We start from the raw sequence: 27168 nt of genomic DNA, 5'->3' as shown, positions 1-27168 counted from the left end.
TGGAATATCTGATGTTGATTCCTCAGCAGTGCTCGGTACATTGGTGCCACCATGTTCAGAAGATTTTTCGAACAGTCTTTTTAAAGACCCTGCTTGCTTTTGATTTGCCTGTTCTGCTAAGGCCTTTCGCTTTCTGTTCTGTGCACCAGATGCTTTCTTAGGGCTCATCTTGCCTGACAAATGTTATTCTTCCCTGAAAAGGTTAGGTGGACCAAAAGTCTTATTAGTGCAGTCCACATGCTACTATAACCATCTATCTGCTCATTTAAACCTAAGGTGGCAGAGGTGAGCAGGTGATAAGTAACTAGAAACAAGTAAGCCACTGTACACTGCACAAAGTCTGGGAAGAGTGGGAGGGGGAGAAGGAGAAGGAGAAGGATGGATGAATACATTTAGCAGAGAGGAGCGGGAGGAAGTGAGAGTAGGGTGGCTCCTGAGCAATGCACCTAACACCCAATTGCCCCCCCGGTTGCCATGGTTAGGTTAGGCACCATAGGGCTATTTTAGCCCCTTCTGCCCTGGACATAGTAGTATGTTACATGGTAGACCCATAGGATGCCTGAAAATCAGGCTAAACACCCTTTTGTGTTCCTAGAGCCATATGCAGTGGCGTACACACCATAGATGCGACGGATGCGGAAGCACCCAGGCCCGTGGCTTGGGGGGGCCCAGTGCCGCCCGCCCGCATCCATGGTGTGTCCTTTTTTTTTATTTTTGCCACAAGCACAGTGCCCAGCCACACAATGGGCCCCACAGCAAAAGGGTCACAGCAATGGTGCCCAGCCACAGTGTCCGGACCCAGTCACAGTGACCGTGCTTGTGGCTGGGCCCCATTGCTGTCGCTGGGCCCTTTTCTTGCGGCTGGTCCCCTTTTTTTGTGGCTGGGCCCCATTGCTGCTGTTGGGCCCCGTGCTTGCTGCTGGGCCCCATTGCTGTGGCTAGGCCCCACCACAAGCACAGTGCCCAGCCACAGCAACAGGGCCCAGCCACACAATGGGCCCCACAGCAAAAGGGTCACAGCAATGGTGCCCAGCCACAGTGTCCGGACCCAGTCACAGTGACCGTGCTTGTGGCTGGGCCCCATTGCTGACGCTGGGCCCTTTTCTTGCGGCTGGTCCCCTTTTTTTGTGGCTGGGCCCCATTGCTGCTGTTGGGCCCCGTGCTTGCTGCTGGGCCCCATTGCTGTGGCTAGGCCCCACCACAAGCACAGTGCCCAGCCACAGCAACAGGGCCCAGCCACACAATGGGCCCCACAGCAAAAGGGTCACAGCAATGGTGCCCAGCCACAGTGTCCGGACCCAGTCACAGCGACCTTGCTTGCGGATGGGCCCCTTGCTTGCGGCAACACATAATACGTTTCCAAAATAAAGCTGCACCCCAACCCCCCCCCGCCCCCCCCCCACACACATAATACGTTTCCAAAATAAAGCTGCACCCCAACCCCCCGCCCCCCCCACACATAATACGTTTGCAAAATAAAGCAGCACCCCAACCCCCCCCCGCCCCCCCCCCCACACACACACACTGCAAAAAATAAGGCTGCACCCCAACCCCCCCCCCCCCACACACACACACCAAAAAATAAGGCTGCACCCCAACCCCCCCCCCACACACACACACACGCACACTGCAAAAAAGCAAGCTGCACCCCAAACCCCCCCCCCCCCCGGGGCGACCGCCAGCATAGTGGAGGCCATGTGAGGTGGTTATTACTCACGCTTTGCTTGGCTGAGTAACAGTTGGCTCCTCAGGTCCACCTCCACTCTGCTCTTCAGTGCCGGGAAGAGAGCGGCGGGGCACGAGCGGGGACGTGTGGCGTAATCATGTCACACGCTGTGCAGCCGTTCTCTCCCGCCGGGGACAGCAGAAGGCGGAACTAAAGTTCCTCTGCGTGCTGTCCCTGCCCAGCGGGGAGAACGGCTTGCGCGTGTGACATTACGTCACACGCAGAGAGCCGAGCGACAGGGCGGGCGCCGGGCGGGCGGCACTGGGCAGGAGCAGGCGAGCAGCAGATACAGATAGCGCAAATGGCGCGGCGGGGGGCGCCACAAGAGGTGCGGGCGCCCTCAGGCCATTAAGCCGCAGCGTCTACATTGTGATGTAATGTGACATTAATCTGCTGAGCTCAAATGCGCCCCTTGTATGCTAACGAGCCTTGGCGCCCTGTGCGGCCGCACAGGTCGCACAGGGCAAAGGCCGGCCCTGCCAGTAGGTCTCCTGCAGTGTTTGTGGCAGCTGTGGTGTAATTCTACTGACGAGAAATCCATCTTCTGCCACTTTTCCAGTGTCCATCTATTTAGCAGGTTGTGGGAGTTTGCAAATGCCACACGGTTTTTTATTTGCCTTTTGTTTAGTGCTGGCTTCTGGGCACTGATTCGACCATGGAGGCCATTTTGAGACAGAATCCTACAAACTGTTCTAGTTGACACAGGTAAAGGTTTAGGTGTGCACTCAGCTTTAATATGGCGATGTGCTGGTGTAACGGACCAATGGCCCAGAATAACAGTAAAAGTTAAATTCACTGCACTCTCTCTAGGTTTCTTATGCAAAGTCTGGTATAAATTTATTATACATAAACTGGGAGCGTAACAGAATATTACAGCATCTGCGATTTTTTATATACAACGTTTCGGCTCAACCAGAGCCTTTGTCACGTAATCGCTTGTTCCAGCTAAGATAGTGATATACAGAGAAGGCGGAAAGTCCCAGCGGTGCAATATAAGCTCTATTGTAATCTAAATGTCCGCCTATGGAAGATCCTGTCCAGTAGTGTGGACCTGCAGAGTCTGTTATGACAAGCGGCGCTCCCGCGCCTTGCTAACGATCGGCGTGTCACGTGCGGTGAATTTAACTTTTACTAGTTGACACAGGGACTTGAGGTGACCAGACCTGTTGGAGCTCTACTGCTGTGGAAGAGGGGCTTGCTTTGGATTTTCTAAACAACAAACATTCCTCCTGAGCAGTTGTCTTGCGGGGTCTGCCGGACCTGGGCTAGTCAAACACATCTCCAGTGTCATGTCGGACGCTGTTCACACTAGGGCGTCCGACAGACAGCGGTAATTCCTCATTCGTCCACTATATGCTCAGTGGCGCCGGCTAGATTGATCCAGATTGTCCAGGGTTAATCTGGCTGGTAGGTACTCGGGTTGGAGGCTTAGTCACGCCCATTGCCTTTAAATAGTTTTGCTGGGCTTTGGGCGTCGCCGATTATAGCTTGTGTCTTGTGCCTGGTGATCTCGGTCTGGAGTGGTGGTCTAGCAGAGGAAATATCGTATCTGGTGGTGTATTATCCTTTGTCATATTTCTCCTTCCTATATTTGTATTTGTTTTGCCCTGTGCACATTATAGTGTTTTCCTGTGTGTCTGCGGCGTGGTGCATTTTTTAGTTTTCCCTGTCTGTGCTTTCTGTGGGGGTTTGTGAGAGGTCTAATCACTGGGTAGCGGGTGGAGGTTTCAGCTTAGTACTGAAACAGGACTCAGGGTCAGGCCAGGCGGCCCAGACATGCACACCTTCAGAGTAAACTCTGGGAGAGGGACAGACAGGGTTTCCCTAGTTTGAGGGATATTGCAGGGGCCCCAGTAATCAGCTGTAGTCTACCCAGTACCCCCGTGACATCCAGTCTCTTCAAATCTTTTTTTAATTCTTTGTACTTGACGCTGAGAAACATTAAAGGTGCCCGCCACCTTTGCAGTGGATCTGGTCTTCAGCCTCTTGATAATCCAGGCTTTGGTCGCAGGGTGGATTTTTGGCATGTTGTCAAGAGCTCAAGTTGCAGTTCAAGTGAAGGTCTGGGGTGCTGGGTTTCTTTTTATACACACACACTAAATAACCGATCATTTACTGAGCACAGGTGAGGATGTAATCTAGGATTGGGTGCATTATATGACCAGGCGACAAAACTTTTGTCTTGCTAAAATCTGACCATTCTGTGTCCATTAACTGATCAATATTTCTGCATTGATGTCAATTTATTTTCTTAACCTAAACCACATTTTGGAAGGTTTCAGCTTTCAAAAGAATAATTTATACAACCAATGGATGAATTTAACATCAGGTTATAAGCTTTTATTTACATAACATGGATAAGCGACATTACTTCTGTCAGGGAGTGTACAACTTTTACTACTTGTATACTACAATACTGATCACTAATTTTAAAAAAGTACAACACTAAGTGCCATTGTATACAGGAACTCTGTATTTACGGTCAGTGTAAAGATCCTACAGGGATCACTGGTGACATTATACACAGGAGATCTGTATAAGGTGTCAGTGTACAGGTAATACAGTGATCACCACTGCCAGTGACATTATACATCGGAGCTTTGTATATAGTATACAGGGTATAGTGTCAGTGTACAGGTAATACACTGACTCACTAGTGACGTCTCTAGCTGAAGTCCTTAATCTTTGCTTTTCATTTTCATCCAGCACAGACTGCCATCACTTCTTCCAGCCAGGACTCGTCTCTGCATAAAATAACACAGTTACCTAGAGCACGGCTTCCAGACCACATTCCCCACTTTTTCCCTTTCTTCTACACCATGTTCCAAATTATTATGCAAATTATATTTTTCTCAGATTTTCCTAAATGGTCTGTGCAAATGACAGTCTAATAAAAGTCATCACCCGTTAGAGTATACATCGAATTTTATTGGAGAAACCTCCCAATGATAACATTATAATCTCCAAAATGAATAAAAACTCAAAATGCACTGTTCCAAATTATTAGGCACAGTAGAATTTCTAAACATTTGATCTGTTTTAAAGAACTGAAAATGCTCATTTGTGGAATTTTCAGCATTAGAAGGTCACATTCACTGAGCAAAAAAGCTATTTAACTCCAAAACATCCTAACAGGCCAAGTTACATGTTAACATAGGAACCCTTCTTTGTTATCACCTTCACAATTCTCGCCTCCATTGAACTTGTGAGTTTTTGGAGAGTTTCTGCTTGTATTTCTTTGCATGAAGTCAGAATCGCCTCCCAGAGCTGCTGTTTTGATGTGAACTGCCTCCCACCCTCATAGATCTTTTGCTTGATGATATTCCAAAGGTTCTGTATAGGGTTGAGGTCAGGGGAAGATGGTGGCCACACCATGAGTTTATCTTCTTTTATGCCCATAGCAGCCAATGACTCAGAGTTATTCTTTTCATCATGAGATGGTGCATTGACATGCATGAAGATGATTTTGCTCCAGAAGGCACAATTCTTATTTTTATACCATGGAAGAAAGTTGTCAGTCAGAAACTCTATATACTTTGCAGAGGTCATTTTCACACCTTCAGGAACCTTAAAGGGCCCTACCAGCTGTTTCCCCATGATTCCGGGCCAAAACATGACTCCTCTACCTCCTTGCTGACGTCACAGCCTTGTTGGGACATGGTGGCCATCTACCAACCATCCACTAATCCATCCATCTGGACCACCCAGGGTTGTTCGACACTCATCAGTAAACAAGACTGTTTGGAAATCAGTCTTCATGTGCGTCTGGGCCCACTGCAACCGTTTCTGCTTGTGAACACTGTTTAAGGGTGGCCGAATAGTAGGTTTATGCACCACAGCAAGCCTTTGAAGGATCCTACACCTTGAGGTTCGAGGGACTCCAGAGGCACCAGCAGCTTCAAATAACTGTTTGCTGCTTTCTAATGGTATTTTGGCAGCTGCTCTCTTTATCCAATGAATTTGTCTGGCAGAAACCTTCCTCATTATGCCTTTATCTGCATGAACTCTGTCTGTGTTCTGTTTCAGTCACAAATCTCTTCACAGTATGATGATCACTCTTAAGTTTTCGTGATATATCTAATGTTTTCATATTTTGACCAAGGCATTGCACTATTTGATGCTTTTCAGCAGCAGAGAGATCCTTTTTATTTCCCATTTTGCTTGAAACCTGTGGTCTGCTTTATAATGTGGAACATCATTTTAAGTAGTTTTTCTTTAATTAGAATCACCTGGAAAACTAATGATCACATGTGTTTAAGATTGATTTCAGTGATCCATTGAGCCCTGAGACACAATACCATCCACGAGTTTATTTGAAAAACAAAACAATTAAATCTTTATGACACTTAAATCCAATTTGCATAATAATTTAGAACATGGTGTACACTAGACATCTGAATACAGAGGTGCACCCACAAACAATATATAATTGGTTATTATGCAACCTCATAGATTGTAAGCTTGCGAGCAGGGCCCTCATTCCTTTTGGTATCTGTTGATCTATGTGTTTATTGTTATGCTTAATGTCCATTGTCTGTACAAGTCCCCTCTAAAATGTAAAGTATTGGCACTATAGAAATAAAATTATTATAATTATTATTATTAACTGACCATTCCAAATATAAATAATAATCCACCACTGTGCACCCACTAACTATAAATAGCCACTTTCCCCATTTAATATATAAATTAATTAGCACCTGTACTCTTTCCCCCAATTTATTACCAGTCACTTCATCCTCAACGCCCCCCACTATGTACCTACCACTCTAACCCTAACCTCGATTCATTATAGTTACATGCCCCTCCCACCCCAATTCATTGTCATGTCTTTCTCTCTCACCCTCTATTCATTATCAACTGCTCTACCCCACATTCAATACATCATTTACTTCCCCACCCTTAAAATTCATTACTTGTTCTTCCCCTAGATCATCATTTGCTCTCCCCACCCCCTCTTCAATTGATCATTTGCTCTCCCCACCCCCACCTTCAATTAAATTGCTGTCCCCTGTCCCTCACACTGAATTTATCATTTTGCAGTCCCCCCACTTTAATTTGAAGTCCCCTTCATTCATTGCAGTCCCCGATCACCCCCTCACTTCATCTGCAGTGCCCCTTCATCATTTGCAGCCCCCTATCCCCCTTCCATTTCATCATGAGCAGTCCCACATCAGACACACTTCATCATGTGCAGTCCTGCAGTCCCCTTCTCCCACTTCATCATGTGCAGTCCCCTTACCCCCCACTTCATCATGTGCAGTCACCCTTACCCCCCACTTCATGTGCAGTCTGTTATGACCCCAGTGGACAGGGTCTCAGAGGAACGTGTAAGTCTGCGAGATTCAAAAATCCAGCTCATAGGGCTGTGGTAACTGGGTTGACCAAATAGCTACTCCTAACGCCAACACTAGAAGTAGCCGGGGATCATGCCTACGGATCGCTAGATGACTCGCGCCAGCCGGAGAATCTAACTACCCCTAGGAGAAGAAAACAAAGACCTCTCTTGCCTCCAGAGAAAGGGACCCCAAAGCAAGATACAAGCCCCCCACAAATAATAACGGTGAGGTAAGAGGAAATGACAAACACAGAAATGAACCAGGTTCAGCAAAGAGAGGCCAGCTTACTAATAGCAGAATATAGCAAGATAACTTATCTAGTCAACAAAAACCCTATAAAAATCCACGCTGGAGATTCAAGAACCCCCGAACCGTCTAACGGTCCGGGGGGAGAACACCAGCCCCCTAGAGCTTCCAGCAAATGTCAGGATACAGATTGGAACAAGCTGGCCAAAAATACCAAACAAAACAAAAGCAAAAAGCACGGAAGCAGACTTAGCTTGAAATACAGGAACCAGGATCATAGGACAAGAGCACAACAGATTAGCTCTGATTTCAACGATGCCAGGCATTGAACTGAAGGTCCAGGGAGCTTATATAGCAACGCCCCTGAACTAACGGCCCAGGTGAGGATATAGGAAAAGACAGAAGCTCCAGAGTCAAATCACTAATGACCACTAGAGGGAGCAAAAAGCAAAATCACAACAGTACCCCCCCCTTAGTGAGGGGTCACCGAACCCTCACCACGACCACCAGGGCGATCAGGACGAGCGGCGTGAAAGGCACGAACTAAATCGGCCGCATGAACATCAGAGGCGACCACCCAGGAATTATCTTCCTGACCATAGCCCTTCCACTTGACCAGGTACTGAAGCCTCCGCCTGGAGAGACGAGAATCCAAGATCTTCTCCACCACGTACTCCAACTCGCCCTCGACCAACACCGGAGCAGGAGGTTCAGCAGAAGGAACCACAGGCACAACGTACCGCCGCAACAAGGACCTATGAAACACGTTGTGGATAGCAAACGACACAGGAAGATCCAGGCGAAAGGATACAGGATTAAGGATTTCCAATATCTTGTAAGGACCAATTAAACGAGGTTTAAATTTGGGAGAGGAAACCTTCATAGGAACAAAGCGGGAAGAAAGCCACACCAAATCCCCAACACGTAGTCGGGGACCCACACCGCGGCGGCGGTTTGCAAAGCGCTGAGCCCTCTCCTGTGACAACTTCAAGTTGTCCACCACAAGATTCCAGATCCGCTGCAACCTATCCACCACAGAATCCACCCCAGGGCAGTCAGAAGGTTCCACATGACCCGAAGAAAAACGAGGGTGGAAACCAGAGTTGCAGAAAAACGGCGAAACCAAGGTGGCGGAACTAGCCCGATTATTAAGGGCAAACTCAGCCAACGGCAAGAAGGTCACCCAATCGTCCTGATCAGCAGAGACAAAACACCTCAAATAAGCCTCCAAAGTCTGATTAGTTCGCTCCGTCTGTCCATTAGTCTGAGGATGGAAAGCAGACGAAAACGACAAGTCAATGCCCATCCTACTACAAAAAGATCGCCAGAATCTGGAAACGAACTGGGATCCTCTGTCTGACACAATATTCTCAGGGATGCCGTGCAAACGAACCACGTTCTGGAAAAACACAGGAACCAGATCGGAAGAGGAAGGCAGCTTAGGCAAAGGAACCAAATGGACCATCTTGGAGAAGCGATCACATATCACCCAGATAACAGACATGCCTTGAGACACCGGAAGATCAGAAATGAAATCCATGGAGATATGTGTCCAAGGTCTCTTAGGGACAGGCAAGGGCAAGAGCAACCCGCTGGCACGAGAACAGCAAGGCTTAGCTCGAGCACAAGTCCCACAGGACTGTACAAATGACCGCACATCCCTAGACAAGGAAGGCCACCAAAAGGATCTGGCCACCAGATCTCTGGTGCCAAAAATTCCTGGGTGACCTGCCAACACCGAGGAATGAACCTCGGAAATGACTCTGCTGGTCCACTTATCAGGCACAAACAGTCTGTCAGGTGGACAAGAATCAGGCCTATCAGCCTGAAATCTCTGCAACACACGTCGCAGATCTGGAGAAATAGCTGACAAGATAATACCATCCTTAAGAATACCAACAGGTTCAGCGACTCCAGGAGCATCAGGCACAAAGCTCCTGGAAAGAGCATCGGCCTTCACATTTTTTGAACCTGGTAAATACGAGACAACAAAGTCAAAACGGGAGAAAAACAATGACCAGCGGGCCTGTCTAGGATTCAGGCGTTTAGCAGACTCGAGATACATCAGATTTTTGTGATCAGTCAAGACCACCACACGATGCTTAGCACCCTCGAGCCAATGACGCCACTCCTCAAATGCCCATTTCATGGCCAACAACTCCCGATTGCCCACATCATAATTTCGCTCCGCAGGCGAAAACTTCCTAGAGAAAAAGGCGCAAGGTCTCATAACAGAGCAATCAGGGCCTCTCTGCGACAAAACGGCCCCTGCTCCAATCTCTGAAGCATCCACCTCAACCTGAAAGGGAAGCGAGACATCAGGCTGGCACAAAACAGGCGCCGAAGTAAACCGACGTTTCAACTCCTGGAAAGCCTCCACGGCAGCAGGAGCCCAATTAACCACATCGGAGCCCTTCTTGGTCATATCCGTCAAAGGTTTCACAATGCTAGAAAAGTTAGCGATAAAACGACGGTAGAAGTTAGCGAAACCCAAGAACTTCTGAAGACTCTTAACTGACGAGGGCTGAGTCCAATCAAGAATAGCTCGGACCTTGACTGGGTCCATCTCCACAGCAGAAGGGGAAAAAATGAACCCCAAAAAGGGAACCTTCTGTACACCAAAAAGACACTTTGAGCCCTTGACAAACAAAGAATTTTCACGCAAAATTTTAAAGACCATCCTGACCTGCTCCACATGCGAGTCCCAATTATCAGAAAAAACCAGAATATCATCCAGATAAACGATCAAAAATTTATCCAGATAGTTCCGGAAAATGTCATGCATAAAGGACTGAAAAACTGAAGGGGCATTAGAGAGCCAAAAAGGCATCACCAAGTACTCAAAATGACCTTTGGGCGTATTGAATGCGGTTTTCCATTCATCCCCTTGCTTAATGCGCACAAGGTTGTACGCACCACGAAGGTCTATCTTGGTAAACCACTTGGCACCTTTAATCCGGGCAAACAAGTCAGACAACAGCGGCAAAGGATACTGAAATTTGACAGTGATCTTATTTAAAAGCCGATAGTCAATACAAGGCCTCAAAGATCCGTCCTTTTTAGCCACAAAAAAGAATCCCGCACCAAGAGGGGAAGAAGACGGACGGATGTGTCCTTTCTCCAGAGACTCCTTGATATATGAACGCATAGCGGTATGTTCAGGTATCGACAGATTAAACAGTCTTCCCTTAGGAAATTTACTGCCTGGAATCAAATCTATTGCACAGTCACATTCCCTATGAGGAGGCAATGCACTGGACCTGGACTCGCTAAAGACATCCTGATAGTCAGACAAATACTCCGGAACTTCCGAAGGCGTAGAAGAAGCAATAGACACAGGCAGGGAATCCTCATGAATACCACGACAGCCCCAACTAGACACTGACATAGCCTTCCAGTCAAGGACTGGATTATGGGTCTGTAACCATGGCAGCCCCAAAACAACCAAATCATGCATTTTATGTAGAACGAGAAAACGTATCACCTCGCGGTGTTCAGGAGTCATGCACATGGTAACCTGTGTCCAATACTGCGGTTTATTTTCTGCTAATGGCGTAGCATCAATACCCCTAAGAGGGATAGGATTTTCTAATGGTTCAAGAATGAAACCACAGCGCTTAGCAAATGAGAGATCCATAAGACTCAGGGCAGCACCTGAATCTACAAACGCCATGACAGGATAAGATGACAGTGAGCAAATCAAAGTTACAGACAGAATAAACTTAGGATGCAAATTACCAACGGTGACAGGACTAACAACCTTAGATATACGTTTAGAGCATGCTGAGATAACATGTGTAGAATCACCACAGTAGTAGCACAAGCCATTCCGGCGTCTATGAATTTTCCTCTCATTTCTAGTCAGGATTCTATCACATTGCATCAAATCAGGTGTCCGTTCAGACAACACCATGAGGGAATTTGCGGTTTTTCTATCACATTGCATCACATCAGGTGTCTGTTCAGACAACAACATGAGGGAATTTGCGGTTTTGCGCTCCCGCAACCGCCGGTCAATTTGAATAGCCAGGGACATGGTATCATTCAGACCTGTGGGAATGGGAAAACCCACCATAACATTCTTAATGGCCTCAGAAAGGCCATTTCTAAAATTAGCGGCCAGTGCACACTCGTTCCAATGTGTCAGCACGGACCATTTCCGAAATTTTTGGCAATACACCTCAGCCTTGTCCTGGCCCTGAGACATAGCCAGCAAGGCTTTCTCTGCCTGAATCTCAAGATTGGGTTCCTCATAAAGTAAACCGAGCGCCAGAAAAAACGCATCAATATCAGCCAATGCCGGATCTCCTGGCGCCAACGAAAAAGCCCAATCTTGAGGGTCACCCCGTAAGAATGAAATAACAATTTTTACTTGTTGAGCAGAGTCTCCAGACGAACAAGGTTTCAGGGACAAAAACAATTTACAATTATTCCTGAAATTCCTAAACTTAAATCGGTCTCCTGAAAACAGTTCAGGAATCGGAATCTTGGGTTCAGACCTAGGATTTCTGGTAACATAATCTTGTATACCCTGCACACGAGCGGCAAGCTGGTCCACACTTGTAATCAAGGTCTGGACATTCATGTCTGCAGCAAGCTTAAGCCACTCTGAGGTAAAGGGGAAAAAAAAAAAAAAAATGAGAGAGGGAAAAAAAAACCTCAAAATTTTCTTTCTTATAATCCCACTTCTGCAATGCATTAAACATTTAATCAAGGCCTGGCATACTGTTATGACCCCAGTGGACAGGGTCTCAGAGGAACGTGTAAGTCTGCGAGATTCAAAAATCCAGCTCATAGGGCTGTGGTAACTGGGTTGACCAAATAGCTACTCCTAACGCCAACACTAGAAGTAGCCGGGGATCATGCCTACGGATCGCTAGATGACTCGCGCCAGCCGGAGAATCTAACTACCCCTAGGAGAAGAAAACAAAGACCTCTCTTGCCTCCAGAGAAAGGGACCCCAAAGCAAGATACAAGCCCCCCACAAATAATAACGGTGAGGTAAGAGGAAATGACAAACACAGAAATGAACCAGGTTCAGCAAAGAGAGGCCAGCTTACTAATAGCAGAATATAGCAAGATAACTTATCTGGTCAACAAAAACCCTATAAAAATCCATGCTGGAGATTCAAGAACCCCCGAACCGTCTAACGGTCCGGGGGGAGAACACCAGCCCCCTAGAGCTTCCAGCAAATGTCAGGATACAGATTGGAACAAGCTGGCCAAAAATACCAAACAAAACAAAAGCAAAAAGCACGGAAGCAGACTTAGCTTGAAATACAGGAACCAGGATCATAGGACAAGAGCACAACAGATTAGCTCTGATTTCAACGATGCCAGGCATTGAACTGAAGGTCCAGGGAGCTTATATAGCAACGCCCCTGAACTAACGGCCCAGGTGAGGATATAGGAAAAGACAGAAGCTCCAGAGTCAAATCACTAATGACCACTAGAGGGAGCAAAAAGCAAAATCACAACAGCAGTCCATCTTACACTCCACTTTATCATGTGCAGTCCCCATTACCCCCACTTCATGTGCAGATCACCTTACCCCCCACTTCATCATGTGCAGTCCCCTTTAACCCCCAATTCATCATGTGCAGTCCCCCTTACCCCCCCACTTCATCATGTGCAGTCCCCCTTACCCCCCACTTCATGTGCAGCCCCACTCCCCCTTCATCATGCGCAATCCCCCTTACCCCCACATCATCATGTGCTGCCCCATTCCATCATGTACAGCCCCACTCTCCCCACTTCATCATGTGCAGTCTCCTTTATCCACTAAACTATCATGTACAGCCCCACTCCCCTTCATCATGTGCAGCCCCACTCCATCATGTACAGCCCCACTCAACCTTCATGTGCAGCCCCACTTACCCCCTCACTCCATCATGTGCAGTCTCCTTTAACCCACAAATTCCATCATGTGCAGCCTCCTTACACCCCCCACTTCATAACTTGCAGTTACCCACCATTAAATTTATTTTATAAAGAAAACAAAAAAGTTCTTCATACTTACCTCACCAGTCGCTCCCCTGCAGTGCCTCTCTGCTCCTAGCATCCGGGTCATGTCGGCGTGTGCGTGAGGACGCCATCGCGCATGCCCAACACCTAACCTGGAAGTATAGAGAACATGAAGGGAGCAGTAGCTGCGCAGCCGTCAAGGTGACAGCCAAGCATAGCTCCTGGCCCCAGCGCAGACGTGTGCGCTAACTGATGCGGCTGTGTCTGCTGCCAGCCACGTCACAGTACAGCAGACATGGCTGCTCACAATTTGCTGTGTGGCTGTAGCCACCACCAGGCAGCCGGCCCTGAACAGCTGCTGGGGGAGCGGCCCGGGGGGCATTTGCCTCTTTGCCACCTGGGCCAGTCAGCCCCTGAGTACATGAACCAGAACTAAGGATACTAGCGGCAAGATTACCTGATTGCCATAGATATTTTCAGGCTCCTGCTCATTCCCAAGTCCAGGCTCTGGTTCATGGATCGCCCCCTAAGTGTTGGGTTGAAATTGCTCAGGACACCTGTTCCCTCTACATTCCCGCTCTTCCATGGATCTGGCCTCATTTTCCCCATCATAAGGAAGTTCTATTATCTTTTAGTCATACTCTCAAAATTCTATATTCGTCTCACCCCAAGGTTCCTCAGAAAAAACCCTCATGCCTTTTACAGATTGCCCCTCAGGGCCTCCTTCTACCCCTCACATCCATTCTGCATGGTGGACTCCTCACGCTGTGCCATAATTTTGAAACTAATTCAATTACAGCACTTCTATTGCTCTTTAGTAAACAGGTGGGACTCAGCGCGACCTCTATCAACATTTAAAAAGTTATGTATCTCTCCACAAACGTGCAACACACAATTTCAATCCTATATAAATCGCTTTCAATTACTGACCTAGAATCTCTCCCTCACTTTTGTAGAGGCTGGGAGTTGGAACTACAAGTACAATTCTCAAATGATCAATTCAATAGATCAATAGAATAGATGCTTCCATTTTTCCCATAAATCGCTCATTGCAACCAAAGCCCAAGAGACAAATTACAAGATTGTCTCCAGGTGGTATCGAGTCCTCTCAGTTCTACATAAGTGGTTCCTAAACTCTTCTAATATATGTTGTTGGCGTTGTGGGCCACTTTAGTTCATATATGGTGGTCTTGCGTGGCCTATTGGAAGGGTGTTCTTAAGATAATTCGGAAAGTTACCGTTATAGTAATACTTTGTGAACCAGAAGCTATTCTACTATTCATGCTCCCTATGTCGGGAACGAGCTTCAAAAAATCACTCTTGAGACACCTGCTCCAGGCAGCTAAAACAATTATCATCAATCATCCCCGTCACTGGAAATCCACTGTCGTTCCATCCCAAGAAGAATGGTTCATAGAATTTGCAAGAACCCAACACATGGAATTACTAATCGCTCATTCCCAGTAAGAAAGGAATAAAGTAGCCACCAACTGTTTCCATTGGGATGCCTTCCTAGCTTCCCCTCTTTATAGGTCCATTGGAATCTAATATATAAAGCTGAATGTGTGTGTGTGTGTGTGTGTGTGTGTGTGTGTGTGTGTGTGTGTGTGTGTGTGTGTGTGTGTGTGTGTGTGTGTGTGTGTGTGTATGTCCGGGATTGGCATCTGCATCGTCTCAGCTACAGCCACAAAATTTTGCACAGTCACACGTCTGGACCCTGAGAGCGTCATAGGCTATGTTGTGAGGCGAAATTTTAACCCTGCGCGATCCAATTCACCAAACAATTTTGCCCCTATCTACATAATAGGGAAAAAGTGAAAGGAAACGTGTTGGAGGCAAATTGACATCTGTCAGATATGAACAAGGGGGACTTAAAGAATGAGAGCGATGGCGCCAAAGAGTATATACCGTACAGTTGCTAAGGTGGGGCCCCGACATGGGATACTCACCACACACGGGGACAGGGCAGTTTCTAGCCCAAAAATGACACAGGGCGAGAGTAGGAAATTTCTCCCCCCCCCCCCCCCCCCCCGGCACCGAAAATAATAAACATTATTTTTGTGGGCTTGAGTAATAAATAGAGAGCAGGCTTGTATCTTCCCTTTTTTTAATAAATTATAATTTGCCTTTAACTTATATAGAACTTGGGGAAAAGGGACAAGTATGCTAATTATTAACGGTGAGAACAAAGTTGTAGGTAAATAATATCTATTAATTATTTTGGAAACAGATCCTAAAAATTGTAGGTTGCAGATTTATGAGAAACTGACTCTTCTAGATTTAGCCGCTGCAAAAGCATTAATAGCTTCCGAATAATTCAGCTTTTCTGCCAGTTCATTTTCTATTGATAAAATAGCAAGAGATGATAACCTCTCATCTGTCATTGTGGTACGAAGATATGTTTTTATCAGCTTCAGTTTGCTAAAGCTTCTCTCACTGCTTGCAACTGTAATCGGAATAGTTAGTAATATCCTCATGGCAATCCATATGTTTTTAAACAGGTCATGAGAGTGCGTGTAATTTATGTGCTTCAAAACCTCCAGTGGTGTTATAGAAGAATTTGAAATCATTGGCTGAATATGTTTTAATTCTTCCAGCAATTCATTGCCGTCAATGTCACATTGTAGTTTGTCTACCTCTGCAGTATGGCTTAGCATATTTTCCAACGATTTGCACATATTTTTAAGTTGTTCTTTTTCTGGCAAATCTTTAATGTTGTATAGAAAGCCCCAACATTTATTATGCTCAGACAGTTGTGAGAAACGCCTCTCCAGTGATGCAACCATGTTATCTACAAGAGGGTAGAAAACAGAAATCTTAAAATGTTGCTCTGCATCTGTAATTAACTCATCCTGACTTTCATAGTCAAACAATTTTTTTTTTTTACTGGGCCTTTTATTTATTGTAAATTTAGCTTCGATGCCCAAGTCTGTAGCCATTTCAGTGGCCACGGTCTTTGCAGATTCATAGCCAGAATCACGATATTCTTTTACAAATATGGTACACTTCTTCAACAAATCGTTGCATCGAGTCATCTCCATATTTTTTGACTGCATAGATTTACTTACGATTTGTACCTGAAATAAAAGGTCATACCATACTACCAGTGTGATTAGAAAGGCAAAGTCTTCCAACATCACTGACAGTGACTTTGCTTCAGAAGCAAGAGTGGGATCATCAACCTTTTGCTCCAAATCTAGGAGAGCCTCGTGAATTTCCGGATATTGATAGCGTACTGCCTTTAAGCTTTCAACACGGCATTCCCAACGAGTAGCACATACCTTCTTCAGCGTAAGATGCTTCACATGTTCACTTATTATACACCATCGTTTAGAAGATGATGCAAACAGGTTATAAAGCCTTTGTAACACACCGAACAGATTTACAGATTTTACCGATGATTTGGAAGCGTCACCTATAACCAAGTTTAAACTATGGCATCCACAGGGGTTAAAAAATGCCCGAGGATATTTTTTTAAGATTCTAGCCTGAACTCCTTTTTGCATGCCTATCATGTTGGCACCATTGTCATATCCTTGTCCTCGACAATTGTTCATGTCCAGGTCACATTTACTAATCTCTTCTAAAAGGAGATTGGCGAGACTTTCCCCAGATGTATCAGTAGCAGGACGATAGCCAATAAAATGTTCCTTTATTGCTACGTGATCATCATCTATATCAACAAATCTTAAGGTGTATGACAACTGTTCAGTGTGACCTGCATCTTGTGTGCAGTCCAACATTATTGAAAAATACTTAGATCTTTTGGCTTTTTCTAGAATACATTTCTTCACCTGAGAGGCCATCAAGCAGATAATTTCATTTTGAATTAAATTTCCACAGTAATGTGTATGGATTTCCTGGGAAGTAATTCGTTTTAAATGATCTCTCATTACTGGTTCAAATTTTCCAAGAAGCTCTATAAGCCCAAGGAAATGTCCATTATTTGGTGTAAACAATGTATTTGACGATCCTCGAAAAGCTAAATTATTGGTTGCCAGGTATACAGTTACTGCCATAACTCTTTCCAACACTTCTCGCCAGCGGTTATGTTCCTGTGTAATCTGGGTTTGCAAATCTTTATCAATTCCTGTATTTTTTTTAAGATTATTCTGTGCATCAATCCATGCATGACGTGAATTTACATGTGCAGCAGACAATTCATGTGTAGATAGGTATTCCCCAATATGTGCCCAGTTGCTGATGCCTATAGTCCCAAGCTTGGATTTTGGATTGTGATCAAACAACTTACAGCAGAAGCAGTACACTCTGTCTGCAGAAACAGAATATTGTAGCCATCGTCTGGGTACCTTCTCTCGATTTGGCAGCACAAGGAATCCATAAAATGAGGAAAAATGACGCTTTTCATTGTCCCTGGGGTATATGAAATCAGAGGCAGGCAGAGGTTGTGGTCCTTGGAGGACAATATGGTCTTTTACTTGACCCTTGATTGGTTTTGGCCACAATGCTATATCTTTATAGGTAAAGACATCCTTATTTGAACACTCTGAGTTATCTTCGGAAATGTCTGTAGAAAGAACATCATTTGTACTTCCAGACTCATGCGATGACACAGCTGTAACAGCCTCTGCAGGTTTAGGTGCAGTCTGCTCATTTTCAGATGTATTTATTGAACAAGATGTTTCAGACTCCAGTGTTGAAGACATCATTCTTGATTTGTGATGTTCATCTCCAGATTTGGGATCACGTTCTTCATGTGAAAAGTAGCTCAGACTTTGAGAGCCTGAACCTTGTGGTTCCGTTTCTGAAGAAACATATCCTGGGTGTGGTACTGCACTTTCTGTCTGCAAGTACATTGCCATTAATTTTGCACCTTTTGCATCTTCACTCTTCTTTTTTTGCTTTCTTTTTCGAAATTGTGCTCCTGAAGGCTTAGGAGGTGGCATTATAACTGGTCTTTAAAAAGAAAAGACAAAAATTTGACAGTAAAAGATATCATTTTATGTTATGCAATCATACAAGCAGAATGTTGAAATGTTTGTCTGGTGCAAAGAGTGCGCTGGGTGAGGATGCCACCAGACTGCCAAAGATGAGGTAAGTCAGCTGGGCCCCCTCCCGGGTTTCATGCTGTGGGGCATGCCAAATCAGCATGCCCCAAGGGTGGTTGGGGGGGGGGCAGGTGTGGGGGTCCCCATCCAAAAAAAAAGGCTAGCCCAACCCATCCCATCCCTCAGACCCCCTCACCTGTTCAGTGTGTCAGTGCCCTCTGCCCTCTGAGTCTGAGCGCGCTCAGACTGCTAAATGGGGCTGCTGGGAAGGGAAGGACTAATCCATAGGCAGGGGGTGGGCATTTTTGCTATACTGCTACCACTGTCAGACTAGACTGCAGCCTGTCCTGTCCAGCATTGAAATTGGCAACAGCCAGGCAGCCTAGTCTGACAGTGATAGTGTGTGTGCTTAGCTCTTTGATCACTGTCTCAGCCTCTCAGGGAGCGCCCGTGCTCAGCCGAGAGCGCGGCGCCCCTGCTATCAGTGTGGGAGTGGCCGAGCTGCCTCATCCTGGCTGTTCATTCTCGCTGTTCATCCAGCGCGGAGCGGAGGTGAGTGGCGGCGCCGAGGTGGCCGCAACCATTATGTGCGGTGCGGGGGGGGGGGCGCGGCGACGCGAGGCGATGATCTGACCGCTCAGCTGTCAGATTTGCAGCTGAGTTCGGGCAGGGCGCGCCCGCGCTCAGCACTGAGCGCGGCATCCGCGCCCCTGACAGCCCTTAAACAGCAGCAGCAGCGGGCAGGGGACCACCGGGGCCCGAGGCCTCTCCTGCGCCCCCCGGCCCCACGGCGCCCCGTGTGGCCGCCCTGCCCGCCCTGTTGAAGAAACGGCCCTGCACGGGGATATGAACACACACACAAAATGCGCCACACACTACCACGTGCTTGAACACATATACCACCCTCAGCGCACATTTCACCACACATACACCAACCTCGCCACATAAAAGTCAAAACACATGCAAAACTCACCTCATGGAAAACGCGCCACACGCAAAACTTGCACACGTGGAAAAATTGCCACATGCACAAAAGTTGCAACACATGCAAAAGTTGCCTCACACAAAACTTGCACCTACTCAAAACGCACCACACATAAAACTCGCCACGCGCAAAACTCGCCATGCGCAAAACTTGCTGCACACAACTTGCTACACTAACCTGTCACACGCAACTCGACACACAAAAGTTGCTACACGCATGTCGCCACACAAAACTCATCTTACAAAAGTTGCTACACGCATGTCGCCACACAAAACTCATCTCACAAAAGTCGCTACATGCATGTCGCCACACGCAACTCAACACACACAACTTGACACATGAAACTCGCCCTAAAACACACACAAGTCTGGTATTATCCTTCAAAAATAAAAATCTGATTAATACGCAGACAAACTACAAGAGCAACAAATTTACCATATAGGAAATACGGCAGCTGTCAGTCACATGACCAGTCTATTATGTGTATGTGTGAGCTAATATATACTGCCAGGGGGGAGGGCTTCCTGTTGGCTGGGATTTATAAGGCTGCCAATTTAGCTTACAAATACTGAAGTAAAAATACTGACCGAATAACGTGTGAACGAGGTCTAATACAGAAGGAGATGACACACACATATATACTATATACAGGAGGAGATGACACACAGGTACATACTATATACAGGAGGAGATGACATACAGGTACATACTATATACAGGAGGAGATGACATACAGGTACATACTATATACTGGAGGAGATGACATACAGGTACATACTATATACAGGGGAGATGACACACAGGTACATACTATATACAGGGGAGATGACACACAGGTATATACTATATACAGGAGGGGATGACTTACAGGTATATACTACGTACAGGAGAAGATGACATACAGGTATATACTAAATATAAGAGGAGATGACATACAGGTATATACTATATACAGGAGGAGATGACACACAGGTATATACTATATACAGGAGGAGATGACTTACAGGTATATACTATATACAGAAGGAGATGACATATAGGTACATACTATATATAAGAGGAGATGACACACAGGTATATACTATATACAGGAGGAGATGACATACAGGTATATGCTATACTAGATTGTGGCCCGATTCTAACGCATCGGGTATTCTAGAATATGCATGTCCCCGTAGTATATGGACAATGATGATTCCAGAATTCGCGGCAGACTGTGCCCGTCGCTGATTGGTCGAGGCAACCTTTATGACATTATCATCGCCATGGCAACCATTATGACATCTACGTCGATACTGTGCCCGTCGCTGATTGGTTGAGGCGAATTCGAGGCAGACTGTGCCCGTCGCTGATTGGTCAAGGCAACCTTTATTACATCATCGTCGCCATGCTGTGCCCGTCGCTGATTGGTCGAGGCCTGGCGGCCTCGACCAATCAGAGACGTGTGATTTCCAGGACAGACAGACAGACAGAAAAACCCTTAGACAATTATATATGTAGATGCAGGAGGAGATGACATTCAGGTTTATACTATATAAAAGAGGAGATGACTCACAGGCATATACAGGAGGAGATGACATACAGCAGGTACATACTATATACAGGGGAGATGACATACAGGTATATACTATATACAGGAGATGACATACAGGTATATACTATATATAGGAGGAGATGACATACAGGTATATACTATATACAGAAGAGATGGCATACAGGTGTATACTATATACAGGAGGAGTTGACACATAGGTATATACAATATACTGGAGGAGATGACATACAGCAGGTATATACTATTTACAGGGGAGATGACATACAGGTATATACTATATACAGGAGATGACATACAGGTGTATACTATATATAAGGGAGATGACAAACATGTATATACCGAGGGGAAAATGAGAGGTGTGAGGGGAAAATGAGAGGTGTGAGGTGTAAATGAGAGGTGTGAGGTGAAAATGATAAGGTGTGAGTGAAAAATGAGAGGAATGAGGGAAAATAGTATAGTGATGTGAGGTCGAAATGACAAGTGTTAGGGGGGAATGAGAGGAGTGAGGGGGGAATGAGAGAAGGGGAAAATAAGAGGAGTGAGGGGGAAAATGAGAGATGTGAGGGGAAAATAAAAGATGTGAGGGGGAAAATGAGAGGCGTGATGGGAAAATGAGAGAAGTGAGGTGCTAAATGAGAGGCGTGATGGGAAATAAGAGAAGTGAGGTGCTATAACTAACCACAGATCTTTACTATGCCCAGGCAACGCCGGACTCTTCAGCTAGTATAATATATTCTTCAACTAAAATGCTGCTATGTTAATCACTACTGAGTTTAGTGTCCGCTCATGACCCCCCTCCACAATTGTCTTTTGTCCGTCTTCTAACCTATCCCCCTTTTCATTCTCATTTTTTGATCCACTTATGCATCCCCGACATGGGCTGTGGTTCCCTTTGACCCTCTTCTCAGCTCTATTGTGTTCCTAGGATCATTTTACCCTAAAATTTGTTTGGACTGGGAGTCGAGGACTTTTACACATTTGTGTTGTAAAGTATTGACCTGATTAGGTCACCTAGTGTATTTCCAACTGCAATGTTGCTTGTTAAGGGGTAGTTTGTTTTATTGTTCTTTGTATGTTAAAAAAACTTTCAATAAAAATCTTGAATTTGAAAAAAAAGCCTCTTTGTTTCCCAATAGTGCTCTGCTAACACATTTTTGACACTTTTATGCCCCTGAGGAAAAAAAAATCCTAACTGAGAAGAGAGATCCCGACAAATTCAATTGTCAGCTAAGAGCAAGCGGCCTGTGCAGGAACACTGACGTCCTGCAGACCGTAGACCAAAAGCAGGCAGTGGCCTACTGTCAGGGAGAGACTAGGTGAGTGAGAGCTAATAACCCGGGCTCCTGCAATTTCCCTAAGACTAGGGAAATCCTGACTGACCCTCTACCTGAAGTTTACACTGATGGTGTGCATTTTCAGGCCTCGAACCTCACCCTAACTCCTGAGCTCAGCCCTAGGCTGAAACCTCCACCCACCACACAGTGAAGAGGTAATACTTAAATACCCACAGTTAGCACAGACAAGGATAAAGGAAAATATACACCACGCCGCAGACACTCAGGAATACACTATAAATGTGCAGGGCAAAATAAACACAAATATAGGAAGGAGTAAATAAGACGAAGGAATATACACCACCAGCAACGAATCTCCAACCTCCAGCTCTCCACTCCAGACCGAGATAACAACGCAAGACAGAAGCTATAATCGGCGACACCCAAAGATCAGGAGAACTATTTAAAGGCCATGGAAATGGCCCAGCTTCCAATCCGAGGACCAGGTAAATTAACCCTGGAACAGCTAGACAAAATCTAGCAGACGCCAATGAGTAAATAGTGGTCAAAAAGCGGAATTACCGCTGTCTGTCGGACGACCTGGTCTGAACAGCGTCCGACATGACAGTACCCCGCCTTCTACGAGGGACCCCAGGGCCCTCACGGCTTATAGGACCCGGCTTGTCCGGATGATGGCGGTGAAACAACCTGACCAGCCGGTCAGCATGAACGTCCAAGGCTGGTACCCAGGACCTCTCCTCAGGCCCATAACCACGCCAGTGTACCAAGTACTGTAAAGTGCGATGCACTACACGAGAGTCAACCACCTTGGAGACTTCAAACTCCAAATTACCATCCACCAAGACTGGAGGTGGCATAGGCGCCGCGTCCACAGAACCCACCACCTTCTTTAGAAGAGACCTGTGGAACACGTTGTGTATCTTATACACCGTAGGGAGCTCCAATCTGTACGCAACTGGGTTAATGACGGCGGTGACCCTAAATGGACCAATAAACCGTGGACCCAATTTAAGGGACGGTATCTTGAGTCTTATGTTTTTTGTGGATAACCACACCCAGTCATCCACACTCAGGTCCGGACCTGGCACACGCCCACTGTCAGCCACACGTTTGTACCTAGCACCCACACTCAACAGGCGCTGTTTAACTCTCCTCCAGACTGATGACAATTGTATTCCTAACTGGTCCTCCTCCAGAACGCCGGAAGAGCCCCTCTGACTCAAGGTAAGATGTAGCCCGTAAACACAAAAAAACGGAGACTCCCCAGACGACTCCTGGCGGTGATTATTGATGGCAAACTCAGCCAAAGGAAGAAAGGTAGACCACTCCTCCTGGTTATCAGAGACAAAGCAGCGTAAGTACTGTTCCAAATTTTGGTTCATACGCTCAGTCTGACCATTTGACTGAGGATGAAACGCCGAAGAATGAGATAACTTGATTCCCAGCCGTGAGCAAAACGCTCTCCAAAATTTTGCCACAAACTGAGACCCCCTATCAGACACGATGTCAGACTGAACCCCATGAAGTCTGACCACCTCCTGCACAAATACCTGAGCCAGAGTCTTAGCGTTAGGCAACGCAGGCAAAGACACAAAGTGCGACATTTTAGAAAAACGATCAACAATCACCAAGATGACCATGTTTCCAGCTGATGAGGGCAAATCAGTGATGAAATCCATGGAGATTTCCGTCCATGGCTTACTAGGTACCTCAAGAGGAAGTAGTGTGCCAACAGGACGGGAGCGGGGCGTCTTAGCCCTAGCGCACGTGGTACAACCTGACACATATGAGAACACGTCCTGTCGGATCTTGGGCCACCAAAACCGACGTGACACCAACTCCAAGGTACCTCTAACCCCTGGGTGACCAGCCAGGACGGCATCATGATGCTCCGCCAAAACCTTTAGGCGGAGATGAAGCGGAACAAAAGATTTGTGGACGGGAAGCTCAGATGGTACCTCCTCCTGAGCCTCGGCAATCTCAGCCTCAACCTCGGTAGTGAGAGACGAAACCACAACACCCTTTTGGAGGATGGGTACTGGATCCTCCCGAGGTTCTCCCCCCGGAAAACACCTGGACAGAGCATCTGCCTTAGTGTTTTTAGACCCCGGTCTGTAAGTGACAACAAAGTTGAACCGCGTGAAAAACAATGCCCAGCGAGCCTGCCTGGGGGACAGACGCTATGACTGACTCCAAATACAGCAGATTCTTATGATCGGTAATAACAGTTACCTGATGGACCGACCCCTCCAAGAAGTGTCGCCATTCCTCAAAGGCCAACTTAATTGCCAACAACTCCCTGTTGCTGATATCGTAGTTACGTTCGGCGGACGACAGTTTCTTGGAGAAATAAGCGCACGGACGTAAACCACTCAAAGATGAGCCTTGAGATAGTACCGCCCCCACACCAACCTCAGACGCATCGACTTCCACAACAAATGGTTTAGATACGTCTGGCTGCACAAGAATGGGGGCTGAAACAAAACTGTTCTTAAGAAATTCAAATGCGCGCACAGCAGCCTCAGGCCAAACAGAGAAATTGGTACCCTTTTTAGTCATGTCAGTTAGCGGTTTAGCAATGATGGAAAAATCCTTGATAAATTTCCTATAGTAGTTAGAAAACCCAAGGAACCGCTGAAGTGCTTTCAGGTTATCAGGACGTTCCCAATGCAGCACCGCTTGCACCTTAGCGGCGTCCATTTTAAAACCAGAAGCAGACACAATATAACCCAAGAAAGGCAACTCTTGAACAGAAAATACACATTTCTCAAGTTTAGCATACAGCTTATTCTCTCTGAGAAGCTGTATCACCTGCCTGACATGATCTAAATGAGCCTCACGGTCGCAAGAATATATGAGAATGTCATCTAGGTACACGATAACGAATTTCCCCAAAACATGCGAGAACACATCATTGATGAAATGTTGGAACACTGCAGGTGCGTTAGTCAACCCAAACGGCATCACCAAATTTTCAAAATGACCCTCAGGGGTATTAAAAGCCGTCTTCCACTCATCACCTTGATGGACTCTTATGAGGTTGTACGCCCCCCTGAGGTCAAGCTTGGTGAACCACTTAGCACCTGCCACCTGGTTGAACAAATCTGGTATCAGAGGCATAGGGTATGGATCACGAACCGTAATCTGGTTCAACTCCCTGAAATCCAAACACGGGCGTAATCCGCCATCTTTCTTCTTCACAAAGAAGAACCCTGCTGCCACTGGCGAGGATGACGGCCTGATGTGCCCTTTGGTCAAGCTTTCCGCAATGTAATCTTTTAACGCTTGTCTCTCCGGACCGGAGATGTTAAACATCCATGCTTTAGGTAATTTGGCCCCTGGTTTAAACCTGATAGAACAGTCATAAGGACGATGTGGCGGCAACTCTGAACAACCCATCTCAGAGAACACATCCACAAAATCCAGAAGTGACTCCGGAACGCTTGAAGTCTCCGCAGCCACACATGTGGCCAGGCAATTCTCCTGGCAGAACTCGCTCCACCGAATTATGTCCTGAGTTTTCCAATTACCGGGTTGTGAATAGACAACCAAGGAAAACCCAAAACCACCTGAGCAGGAAGATTCCTGAGCACCTTACATGTAACCCGCTCAGAATGTAGAACTCCAATGTGGAGTTTCACCTCAGCCACAAATTCAGTAATCTCCCCCTGAGAGAGAGGAGCAGCATTGATGGTGACCATGCGGATAGGATGAGACAGTTTTTCAATCCTAAAACCTGCTGTGCGCACAAACTCCTCATCAATGAGATTTGTGGCTGAACCACTATCCACAAAAACAGTAATTGGCAGCTCACTGCCAGCAACAAAAACCTTAGCAGGGAGCATGCATTGAGAAACCACCACGGAGGATACACATAAGCTCAGACTGGTCTCCTCCACACCCTCTGGGCTCAGAAGTTTTCCGCCGTTGCGTTTTTCTTAGGCAGCAGAGGACAGATGTTAATAAAATGACCAGTTTTACCATAGTAAAAACAGGCTCCCTGCTTCCTGAGCTCAGGGGCTCGATGCTTGACATGTGACACCCCTGCGATTTGCATAGGCTCCGTTGGCTCACCTGCAGTAACCTCACGTGAACCTAAACCCTCTCCCATAGGCGGTGTCTCATGCTCCCCCTGATGCAAACGGCGATCAATGCAGACAACCAGACTCATAGCGGAATCTAGAGAAGTAGGAGTCTCGTACATCAGAAGGGCTTTTTTAACCCTTCCAGAAATCCCATGTATAAACTGACTCCGCAATGCTGCATCATTCCATTGGGTATCGATCGCCCAGCGACGAAATTCAGAACAGTACCTCTGCAACTCGCTCCCCCTGGCGAATAGAGCGTATCTTAGATTCTGCCAGAGCCATTCTGTCAGGTTCATCGTAGATTTTCCCAAGAGAAGAAAAAAAACTCTCCACAGAGACAAATGCCGCAGAATCAGATGGCAAAGAAAACGCCCATGCTTTGGGATCCCCACTTAACAATGACAACACCAGACCCACACGCTGAGCCTCATTGCCCGAAGATATCGGGCGCATACGGAAATATAGTTTGCAAGCTTCACAAAAAGAAACAAATTTACTGCGTTCCCCAGCAAATTTTTCAGGCAACGGAAATTTAGGCTCAGTAACTCTTCCTGTCGCTCCAGCTTGCACATTGGACACTGCTAGTCCCTGTTGCTGCACTGCCCCCCTCAACTCAGTGACCTGTAGGGACAGCGCCTCCAACTGGCGGGTTATGGAAGTCATGGGATCCATGACAAAAAAAAAAAAAAAAAAAAGAACCCCCCTTTTTTTTTTCCTTGTTGTTGGGCCGATTATAATGTCAGGGAGAGACTAGGTGAGCGAGAGCTAATAACCCGGGCTCCTGCAATTTCCCTAAGACTAGGGAAATCCTGACTGACCCTCTACCTGAAGTTTACACTGATGGTGTGCATGTTCAGGCCTCGAACCTCACCCTAAGGGCTCATTTCCACTGGCGAGGAAAACGGACGAGTGCAATCCGATAAAAAATCGGATTGCACTCGGACCAATGTTATTCAATAGG

This window comes from Ranitomeya variabilis, chromosome 5 (assembly GCF_051348905.1).
Source record: "Ranitomeya variabilis isolate aRanVar5 chromosome 5, aRanVar5.hap1, whole genome shotgun sequence".
Taxonomy (NCBI): domain Eukaryota; kingdom Metazoa; phylum Chordata; class Amphibia; order Anura; family Dendrobatidae; genus Ranitomeya; species Ranitomeya variabilis.
The sequence above is the reverse complement of the archived record's forward strand: the minus strand, read 5'-3'. Positions refer to the sequence as shown.